This window comes from Eleginops maclovinus, chromosome 19 (genome assembly GCF_036324505.1).
Source record: "Eleginops maclovinus isolate JMC-PN-2008 ecotype Puerto Natales chromosome 19, JC_Emac_rtc_rv5, whole genome shotgun sequence".
NCBI lineage: Eukaryota > Metazoa > Chordata > Actinopteri > Perciformes > Eleginopidae > Eleginops > Eleginops maclovinus.
The window spans coordinates 5,775,380-5,787,394 of NC_086367.1; the positions used below are offsets into that span (position 1 = coordinate 5,775,380).

The 12,015-nt window shown below is 40.4% G+C and overlaps 1 protein-coding gene across 1 annotated transcript in view; it reads left to right on the forward strand.

The window, feature by feature from the left end:
• The first annotated feature begins 641 nt into the window (after window positions 1–641).
• The window catches only part of lingo2b (leucine rich repeat and Ig domain containing 2b), a 36,690-nt gene continuing 25,316 nt past the window's right edge, over window positions 642–12,015 (forward strand). The window contains exon 1 of the mRNA XM_063909155.1: window positions 642–877. The gene's annotated coding sequence lies outside the window, so the exon portion shown is untranslated. The remainder of the gene's footprint in view (window positions 878–12,015) is intronic.

Sequence of the window (12,015 nt, forward strand, 5' to 3'; positions counted from 1 at the left end):
TACTATTAATGACTCCCTGAATCAATCCTCTGTTCTTCTTGTGTCTGCATTCTATAGAAATGGGCACAACATGTGATTGGTATTGTTACTTTAAAATCTCACTTTTCAGCAGCCCAATTTATCTTTTTTTCTATTTTAGCTTAAGAAAATCTTAATTTTGATCTGTAATTGGCTGTATTCGAATTATCTAAGGAATTAAAATGAGTGTTTCATCAAAAAGAAGACACATTCAGTTTTGAGTCTTTGGTTCATCTTTTGTTTTTACAATTTCTCTGTCCAATTAATTCATTTCTTCGGTGCGTCCATTCATTCCTCCACATGACAGCAGCAGGAGCGAGCCTGACTTGCAGCCATAATTAAGGATCAGTGGATGAGCAGAGTCCTGCAACCTTTTTTTTATATGATCCTCTATGCTAACATTTGCAGTGCATACCAATGACGTCAACCCCTTTCGTTATTTAACATTTTCATGTGTATTGAGGGGGCTTATCTGTTATTCTATTTCATGCTTTTACTCTGAAGGCAGATGCAGCCCAGTCCTCACAGCTGTTGCCTTGACGCACGCACCCCCGTCACCCCCCCCCCCCCCCCCCTTTCTGTCTCTCCCTCTCTCTCCGTGCTGATGCCTCTTTAAACCTAGAGCTGCCGCCAGGAAGGATGCTCTGCCTGCTTACTGGAAAGAAACCCAGATTTCTTTAGTAGAAAAACAACAGATTTTTTCACAAGAAGGTAGTTTTCGTGGAAGCCAGAGACCAACTCAGTGAGGGGATTGTGTGTTAAAGTGTGGGAGTGTGTGTCAGTTAGACCCTCGGACTCCCCCACTCAGTGATGTAAAACGTGAAGGTGGATTTTGGCATGTGGAGGAGCAGGTGAAAAGGTAAGCCTCATGACACTTCACTGAACACTCACAGCATGGAGCTACAAGCTGCTGCCAAGATTATTGAAAACCTTTCCTCGCACGACTCAATATTAACTGTTAAAAAAAAAGAGAAGATATGTACACTTGGTTTCATCAGCAGATAGGCGTAGTCATCTGGGAGTGAGGTGTGAAGATTTGGGGATAAATTCATGAACAAATGAATAAAGTTCCCCATGCGGTTTGTGATGAATGAGAATGGTTTGCTGTAGGTGTTGAAAATGTGGTGCATTCCCAGAGTGACTTTTGGGTGGATGACGACACTTCCCTCCCTCCCCCCACCTCCCCAACAATGTGGGATAAAAATGTAATCAATTAGCTGATTAAAAAAAGTGGCATTATGGGTGAACGGTTTGGTGAAGCCTGTGGATGTGACTACTTTTTTTTTAGTGCTGTAATGAGATTGCATGTGTAGCCTGGCCCGACACAATGACAGCAACACACTTCACAAGGTGGATAAAACCCTCCCCGAGAAGCACAGCGAGGGTGACACATGCACTGTGTGAAGTTGGCGGCTGGTACGCGGCTGTGAGTGGCCCTGCAGCAGAGCACCACAGTCCTTTTTCTGTACCCCCCAGAGTGGCCCTCTAAAAGCCTGTGGGTGGGGGGGATATAGTGTAGATATACTCTTTCATGAGGATGAGTGCTTGCAAAAAAAAAAACTTCTATCCTGACCTTAAGTATGAGAAACAGGACTGAATTATAAATGAGTTATGCTCCAGAGAAAGGGACTCGGTACTGTCTGACTTGGGCGGGCATTCATTGAGTAGCTATGGCATTGGCTACGGAAATTGCGTGCAAATTAAATCTTTTTGTTGTAATGGAGGAGCAGAGTTCAGGGGAAAAATTGCCAGGAATGCATTTGTAATCCAGGTCTAAAAATAACACAAAGGGGCGTTCAGGATCAACAGTTTGTCGAAGTGCGTCAAATCTCGTGTGCGTGAATATCAAAGTAAGTTTTCTTCGTGATAAATGCTCGTCGTTTTTTTTCTTTTCTGTCTGTAAGCAAGAGGGATGTTAATAGAGGAGAGATAGGATACAGGCGTCACCGCTGCAAGATAGAGAGAGCGTGTCTGCGAGAGAGTGTGTGAGGCGTTTCCATGGCAACATGTCAGGGGTGTGTTTGGTCCCCGGAGACGGTGAGGAAAGGAGGGGAGAAGAGAGATGAGAGGCGAGGAGAAAACTATCCCTCGTTAAGGGTGAGAGGGGGATGGGAAAGGAGATAATAGAGGGAAGAGGGAAAGGTGGGATTGTCTCCACCCCACCTCACCCTCCTATTGTTTTCTCCTTTCCAGTGTTCCTTCCCTTCTCTCACGCCACCGCCTCTGACAGAAGTAACTGTCATGGCTTTGTCGGTGTCATACGCGAGGCGTTCACGCTCATCATCAAGTCCATCAAAGTGTTTGAACTCGTCGTAGTCGATCATTCTGTCCGCTTTGGTTGACACTATTTTTTTTCACACTTCCTTGAGGTGTCTTTAGTGAGTCACACTGACCGTGACCAGAGTCTCCTCCTCCACATGTCAAACCTGTTCGTTTATCACTCATTTTCAAGAGACTTGCAACCATGTGGCTGCGCATCAGCCAGCTGGGTGCTTCTTTGCACTTTAATTTCCTTTTACATGGAGCCATTAATGTGGGGAAGCAATGCCAGTGTTTGGACTTTATTCATTCTTTTTTTTTTGTGCTGATTAGTGCTGATCTCCTATTGGCGTTGTTTGGACCTCCATGATCCGTGGCGATTAGCTTCCACCCAACACATCCATACCACACCCATAGCAAACTATAAAAAAAAAACACATTTCTGGTTAATAACCCAAGGGAATCGGAAATGTGAAAATGAAGGCAGGAACACTAAAGCTTTAAAAAACGATGTATCATTATAGTTAAAGGGCAATTGCCATGTGTTGCATCAACAAGTGTGACCTAAAGATCCATTTTTTACTGGATGTCATATTGAAAATACTTACCAATGATCATGTATTATATTTATATGAGGCTTTGACAAACAACCTCTTCTGTCGTTTATGTATGAGGTAGTATTGCTCTGATGGTATTCTAAAAAAAATGTGACTAAAAAAAGAAAAAAAAGGCAGTAATCTGATACGTGGTTCTTTGCCAAAATGGCTTAAAAATTAAAGACTATCTCAAAGGATCAATTTAAAACTCAAAGGTTTTTCTTAAATGATGCGTATATCTACTACTTAAGCATATTATGCTTTACTGCATTAAAAAAAATAATACGATTAAGTGCAGGACATTTCAGGTCTAATAATCCAAAGAAAAAGTCCACTTAAGCCAGATGCATGAATTGTGGCATGGACATAAAAACCTCTACCATGTATGATACATAAGCATCCTTTTTATATTCATCATTATTGTAAAAAGACAATTGCCACATGCTGAAGCAACAAGTGTGTTGTTTTAAGTTATGTATACCTACTATTTATACAAACTCGATAACGAAAGCCCTAGGCATACCACTCTCCTGCAGCTTCCTCCGAAGCTTGGAGGTGTGCTCTCCATCTCCGGTTTATTCGAAAGATCCAATATCGCTGGCAAACATTCTTCTAAGAACGGCAGAGAGAAGTTACCTTCAATTCCCTCTGGAAATCCAACAAGATGTTCACTTCCTTCGATTCTCCTGGTCGTCAAGTTGCGCCCTGATTTTAGCCTCGGCCTGGGTGTGACTGTTGGCAAGCACATCTGGGTCTTTGTGAAGCTTGGTTAGTGGAGGCGCTTTGGTGTTAGCCATGCTAACGTTAGCCGATACAGACTCCCGCTGTTTGTCTGCTTTCCTTCTTTCGTTCGTCTTTTTAGGTGGTCTTTGGAGGTTTTTTTCATGTATGTGTCTCAATGTTAATAGGGAGTTCAAAAACTAAAAGGCAGACCATAAAAGGTTATGTGATACTCTTAAAGTATTACGAGAGCTCTACAGCATGCTGCTGTTCATTTCGCCGCCATAACCGGAAGTCCAAGAAAGAAATTCAGAAATGTTATGCATACATTGTCAACTGCAATCAAATGTTACTTATTTGGCTCAATATCAGAAAAAGTACACATTTGCCTCAGGTTGGCTTTAAAATCTGCACGTGTTTTTCTTAAAGGTCCCATATTGTGGCCTGTTTTACTGATCATAGTTCCATTGTTGAGGTGTACTAGAATAGATGTGCATTATTCAATGTTCCAATATCACATTGGTTTTCTCATACAGCATCTCTGTATAGTATCTCTATTCACTCTCTGTCCTAACACCTTGTCGGAGCTCCTGCCCCCACTCCCTATGAGCCCAGTTTTCTCTGATTGGTCAGCTCGCCCACTCTGTTCTGATTGGTCAACAACAAGAGAGGCTCCGCCCCTGTCTAACAGAGCGCTGTCCTATCCTTCCCGTTAACTGAGCGTCAGTTTATGTACAATGACGGCGGTACAGCCATGTTTGAACCGGAGTCTGATGCTGAAAATGACACAAACCAACGTGATGGACCTGATCCACCGTCCCAAAGTAGACTGGAGCAGGCGGTTTCACAGTGGAAAGTTTTTATTTTGTATCGCTCTTACAGTTCAGATGTAATGTTAGAACTGAAACAAAGTGCAAGGTTTTTCAAGCTGTCGTCCGTGAAATGCCAGGCACACAGTACAGTGCTTCGAACCTTTGAAGGAACAGTGTTAAAAATAAATTTCAACCACTGACTTTTTCGTGATACTGCCTTCGGTAAGGCAAACAGATGACATTTCCCCTCACATTTCAGGGCACAGTACTTCCTTGACATTTCAGCCTTCCAACAGTAAATGGTTGGTTGGCAGAGGGTGTGCCTATTGGTCTATAGCTATGGGCGTGCCAATTTGCCGATTGGTCGCCAGATTTAGTGATGTCAATAGCCCCCGGAAGAAAAAAATGAAACAAGAAAAATCTACAACGAGGCGTTGGAGGGCAGCATAGACAGGTGTTTTCTGCTTTAGAGTTTTACTACAGGGTGTACTTTGAGGGTTTGTGACTTTGCAGACCGTTTATATGCAGAAAAAGCTACATAACAAGAAGGGACAGATTATAACCGGAAAAACATAATAGGGGACCTTTAAAGTGTGAGTGCAGAATGAGGTTTCTTAAAGAAATGCAAGCTGTATTGCTGAAGCCTGCTAAGTTGAGTCCACTGTGTTTAAGAGCAGCTGGTGCAAGATCATACTAGAAATAATTAATGATTAGCTGTCATTCTACCACTGCCTGTTTTATTGTGCCTGCTAAAGTAAGAAGGACAGAAAGTAGTTAATTAGGGGGTAAAATGATTTGTATTCAGACAAATTAAAGTTGTAATTGTGGGTGTCCTTAACACCTATTCTGCTTTTATTGCAAAATAAAAAGAACAGCGGGCAGCCTGGGCAGTGCCATAACTAAAGAAAAGACTAAAGCTTTTAATAGATTTAATAATTTTCTTTTGTGTATGTATTTTTCTTTATCCCAGATGTTTAGGATTTCTGCCAGCATATGAACATGCTTCTATTAGTCAGACTAAAATTGTATCATGCTGTTTTTCCTTATCATGTAATGATATGCTCAATAATATGGATCAGCAATGCAAAGCAAGTCTCTTCAGGTTTAGGCAAGGGGTGCCAAAACTTTTTTCGACCAATACTGAAACCCACTGGTGGGCCACTGGCCAAATGCAAATACCTATTGTATTTGAAAGTATTATGTAGATGCAAAATGTTTCCTTGCATAATCAAAAATAAAGGATCCTTAAAGTATTTGCGCCTAACAAAACAATAGAAGAAACAACTGTGTTATAATTTGTACATATTATTAAGATAATAATATACATTTTTTATATAAAATATAAAAGGTTTTCTGCTGGAGATATCTGGTGGACCAAAAAGGACCTTATAGGAACTTAACCCAAACACTGAATTATAAGCGATATAGTGCTTTAAATAAAGTGATCTGAATGGAAATGCTTTATAGATGGCATTAAGAACTCACTGACTGTGCTTCCCCAACAAAAGGCTGCGTGGGTTTTCTATGCAAGCCGAGCCCCCACGATGTGCGCGGGTTTTTGAAGCAAATTTTCAAAGTGGCCAGAAAATGGTAATACAATTAAAGTGTCCGTCCGTGTCATCATTGGGCCCAAAAGGACTTATTCTCATTGACTTACATTGTAAAAGAGACGTCTGTAAATCAGCGCAGAATTTGCTTTAACTATGTAAATCCTTTTAGAGCCCTAATTGAAATCATTGAAAACCGAATCCAGAGTCATTCACTCGATTCATTTGACTTAGCTGAGAGCAGTAGATCAGGGGCAGGGCTTAAGGAAAACTCAGATGTCCATGCTGATCCCATAAATGTTATTTTATCTACTGTTCGAGCATTTTTTCTCAAGTAGCCTTAATGACGGGAGGAAGTCAGGTGATGTAGTATACAGAACTAAAAAGTCTGCGTAGGAAGGAGGAACAGGTCAAACAAACACAATACCTTTTTCCGAAGAAACAAATTTAACATTGGCTTAGGTTAACTTGTGCCTTAATACACTAAACTTCACGTACATAACATACCTGAGTTACATAACAGCACTTTTCATTTGAACCGATGTGATCTTTTTCTTAATGTAACCAAGTCGTTTTCTTGCCTAAACCTTACAGAGCATGTTAACCAAATGTTTAAAACACAGTTCACCTGTCGCTTGTACGCTACTACGATCAAGTACTTAGTTATTTGAGTCTTTGACAAACAACCTCTTCTTTCGGTTGTGTATGATGAGGTTTTTCTTCAAGAGAATTCTCGCGCAAAATAATTACATTGTAGGTTAGTTTTAATGAACTGGTGTTTGAAGGGAGTGGCAGAGGAAGTGATTCACATATATGAATTAAGATAATCTCAACTAACACTAACGGAGCGGCAAAAATAGAAACACATGCATGCTTCATCATGGGAAAAAACGAGAACATACAGTTTGTGTAGCAGACTGTATGTTAATTTCTTTGAAATCCCCCTGCTCTTGTTCTGAATGCAGATTTGGCCTAAGTAACAGGACAGTGAAGGCAACACGATATGGGTTGTTACTGGAGACAATTTTTTTGGTTTGACAGGGAAGACAAGGCGAGTCTGTTGGGCCTTTACTCGACTGTGATTAGCATTGCAGATGTGGTTTTCTGTAGGCGTCAGATTCAACAAACTCAAGGTTCTCCCCCCCCCCCCCCCCCGTCTCCAGTGCATGATTAAAATGTAACAGTTATGCGTGGGTAATTCACAAGAGCAGAATTATGCTCCGACACTCACAAAGCCTATTTTTTGCTCAGGTATGTTGGACCTCCTCCTGCACATGCTCTCCTTTTCTTCCACTTGAACATAAATACACACAAGGGCTCGACCCACATGGTAGGTTTGTTTTTTTACATCGAAATCCAAAAATCGTCTCATACCTGCCAACAGCTTTTTATTTTCTGAAGGACAGCATTTATGTGAATTTTGTAGACACGAAGAATAAAGACAATAAATGCATGCATGGAAACTATTCTTTTTGTACAGGAGATCTGTTGAAACCTTTGAAATAGTCATATTTCTTCCCTCTAAATGTGGTCATAAGCAGTATAAACATAACAATAGTCGTAAAACCGACATACCCACCCATCATTATAATAATTATCATAACAAAAAAAACGCTTCCACGGTGATGCAATCTGTTGAAATGTCACAATCCATTCAATTCAGCTCATGGTCCTCGCGCCGGCATAGTATTGATCTGCTTTTAAAATAAATATGTGATCAATCAAATATCTATTGCTCTAGACAACAGAATGAAGCTGATTCTTAATGAAAGTCTGTAGTAGCTGGGTCATTTATCAGAAAACACACGCAGACAAACACACCCGTGCGAAATGAACATGGACAATGGTTAGTTTGTTGGTGCACAGATGGTATGATATCTAGCCGCTAAAGGAAGAGGCACACAGACGTATGTGTTGGATTGTAAAATATTTTTATGTTTTATTAAGTAAGCTGTGATAACTGCAATATTTAGATTGATTTATTGTAACCGCTTCTCTCACACATTTCTGCTTTAATAATAAATGGATTCCCATTAAAATGCCACATGGGACACGAGCACTGAGTCCATATTGCTCTGTACTGTCTTGACCCACTGCAATTACACATTGCATTAATAACTAATAAGGTTATTTGTTGCCATAATGTGGCTAATCTATATTCTGGGTTGTATCACAGCACATACTAGAGGAAAGTGCTTCTTTCTGTAAAAACCTTAGAGGTGCTAAAAGTCAAAATGCTTCAAAGTGTCTGCCACTCTGCTGCCTCATATAAAGATGCGGCCTCTGTGATGTCAACAGCAGATAATGGCTCACATCGTTCCCATTGAGAGGAAGAAAGCAACAGGCAGGTCTCTGGAGGACACACTTCTGCAAGAGATGCCAGTTCAATGGGGAAAAGGCTTTCAGCATGATGAAGTTCTCCTGTTGGCATGGGCTTCCCTGCCTCTAGTGTCATCACATACACGGAGGAAGGTTGACATTCTTCATAAGCCCATTTTAAAATTATTTAAGAGCACAGTCTGTAAAAGGAGCTGGCAACCTTTTTTTAAGTAGTACATTTATTAACACATAAGTGGAGTTTAGGGAATATATTGTACCCCTTCCGAAATACACTTGCTGAGCTTTTTTTGCAAGATTAAAAACCCAATTTCACCTTTTCACATCTTCAAAGTTAACTGAGGCCAGGAGTATTATGTTTTCCAGTTGTTTGTCTGCAAGTTTGTACGTCCGATTGTTGTGAACGCTAGGAAAGAATTTCTTCAAATTTGGGACAAATATCCACTTTGACTAAGGGACTGTTGGGTGTTTAAAGACCAACATTACTCTGACATTACAAAACATGCTTTTGGCCAAAACTCAATAATAAATCTATTTAGCTCATTTGGTGGTTCCTGCTGTAGCCAATTACTTTAGCTCAATCTGGAGACCAGTTCTCCTAACAGGATACATTGTAATCATATTGGCAATTATGCACCGTCAATATTTCTCTAGTACAAATGATTGTCCTTTCCCACTGACAGGATCACTTTAATAATATGTGTTTTTCAACATCATGACATAAATCTCCAGAGTATTACAAAAAAAATCTCGAAGTCTCGTTCTAAAACACCCAAGATAGGTTCTTGTTGCCAAAAGAATACATTGGAAACATGAGTGAGAGTTGGATTGTGACACTTAAATATGGATGAGGTCTAATCTTCTCGAGAGATGTTCAAGCACAGCGTTATCGTTTAATACAGAAACTATTTTACAATGTCCTGTTGCTATAAGTCACCTCAACAAAAAAAGCATGGGTTGAAAAATACCAAAGCAACCTTTTTTTTGTTTTTGTTCAGACAAATTTTGCATTAGCTACAAAGCTACTCGCTATGGCTAACAACGGCTTTCTGGTGGTGGTTGCATATGGTTAGCTAATCAAAAACATTTGCGAGATGCTAATGGGAAGCACCATAATGATTCTCAATTTACAGAAACTCCAAATCAGTTTTTACTTTTGCATACAATTTAACACCATTTCCTTTTAAAGTCAGGTTGACCAGGGGACACATTTCAGCACAAAAAATATCCTTCTCTAATTACGAAAGTATCTTGGTTAGTCTCAGTTATCCAATTCCCTATTAAACCTACATTGTAATTAAAAAATGATAGACTAATTCAGCTTTGAAAATTATGTTTTTTAACATCTAACAGATGTCACAAATGACCCTGGTTGAGTTTATAGTTGCCATATTGTATGGCAAAAATTCAAACCTTGTATAAAGCCAGACAAAATAGGATTATATTCTGCATGATATTTGTGTTCAAATGGAACAGACAGATTATTGTGGAAACAGACAGCCGAGGTGAGGAATTAAATGTGACATAAGCGAGGAGGCAGATTTGATATCAGAATGTCAGAGTACCTGCCTGCCCTCCCCCCTATCTGTTTCCCATTTGGTATTTCATTCATTTCAACAGTGAGGCCCGTAACCCTGCACCTCCAGGAGTTCCACCTGTATCTGGCCTGTAGTCTATCATTAGCTCCCTCTGATCTCTCCCTTGCTGCCTCCCTCCCTCTCTGCTACAGCTAATTTACTTTAGTCACAAATACAGTAAAATAATAGAAAGGCATAAGAGGGAAATATATTACGCATTGTTCAGGGGATAGCAGTGAGAGCCCTGAGGGGTTTATGAAACTAAAACATAAGGAGACCAAAATGAGCAGTGGAAGGTTATAAAGACCTTTCTGAATTGGATAATAGAGCGGAAACGATGCCAAGAGTCAACAGGGAGGCATTTCAGAATGCCATTTAAAGTGCACGAAAGGCAGAGCATAAAATAAAATGAATCTGATACAGAAATTGAAAGTGAGAGCTGTGGTAGGTTAGCAGGGAACATGATATAAAGAATATGCTTTGACAGAATAATGTAAGGACAAATTACATATTTTTCTGTCTTGAAGCCGCAGCTATAGTGAAAATGAATACAAATGACTACAAGGCTATGTTTAGTTGTTTAGACTAAAATTAGATGATTGTTGGATTCCAATGTGTTGCAGCAGCAATTAAGTCAAATTACCACCCCTCCCTATATAAGCATTCAATTGCCCTGTGAAACCGTATAAATGTTAACTAAACATTTGTTTCCTGGCCCTACCACAGGGAAATAAATTCCACCAGGTGATAGACAAACACAAATTATCCCTATTTCCTGACATTGTATCTGGGGTAATAAAAACATCTGCTGATTGCCTGTCATGTATGATAGAAGGGAAGATATGGCCTGCTGTTTCACACGGACAAATATTGTTTCAATCTAAGATGGTCAATATCGCTGTATTCACCTCTGTGACAGCATGCAGGATGGCTTAGCTTGCAAGCTCAAATATAAAGCAATGAGTGCCGATACAAACAGGTTGTTTGCTCAGGCAGCGACCAGAACAGGAGGTAACACCTGCTATACTTTTACTTACTTTACTGTCAATGCAATTTGTCCAGCGAGCTTTAATCTTAATGTATTAACCCCTGTACCATTATAAAGCACTTAAAAGAACACAATGGCCAACAGTGTAGCACCAGGCCTGCGTGCTTCCAGTTGTGGAGCCTGTGGCCTCTCAGCTGTGCTGTTGTGTGGACGCCAGTGCTCTGTCATCCTCTGTCTGAAAGCACACTCCTTGCCGTGGGGCCATGTGGCTGGTTGACGGCCAAAGCCACAGCTTCAGATCCTTTTTTTAGGATGACAACATCAGCCCCATTATAGCTGTGTCCTTCCTCGCTGCTGCTACACTGAGCATCTGAACCAGAGGTAGAGTGATGCCTTTCAATCAGGGTTTTTGAATTGTTATGTTTTATTTTAGAGTTAGATTGAAATATATAGTAACAGCATATGTTGTGTTGCATGGTATATTGTATTTTGTGTATTTCCGTCTCATTTCAAGGGTTTCACTAGCAGGGCATTTAATACTAACCCTTGGGCAGTGGTTGTCAACATGTTAATAGCAACACACAATGTATTACATAGCTAACCATGTCATCACTTTTCACAGTGCAAACCACGTGCTACAATGCTAATCAGGTGTAACAATGCATACCAAGTGTAACAACATTAACCATGTTATGCAACGCTATTCTAACCCTTGTCATTTACCTTTGCTCTAAAACTGCAACCGTTTCGCAATGCTCATCACCTCTTTAATGCTAAGGTTGTGTTTCAACGCTAACCACGTTTCTCAGCGCTAACTACGTGTTACAGTGCCAACCATGTGCTTCAATGCCAACTGTGGTGGAAACTTCTGAAGCAATGGAGACGAAACTCAGAAAGACACGGGGAGAGCAGGAACTTGATGGCAAACACTGTTGGGTTTATTCAGAGTTCCGGCCGAAGAATTGACAAGACATTTACTGTAGACACAAGTTGCCACAGCGGTTGCCAAACCAATTCTGAAGAACTGTACGACAATACAAGGTTTTAACAAGTTCATTGTGTATAATCAAGATTCCTCGTCAGCGAGACTAGACAAATATGGACCCTGAATCTAAGAAGAGTTTTCGTCCATGGAAAAGAATGTGCGCCAGGGAATCTACG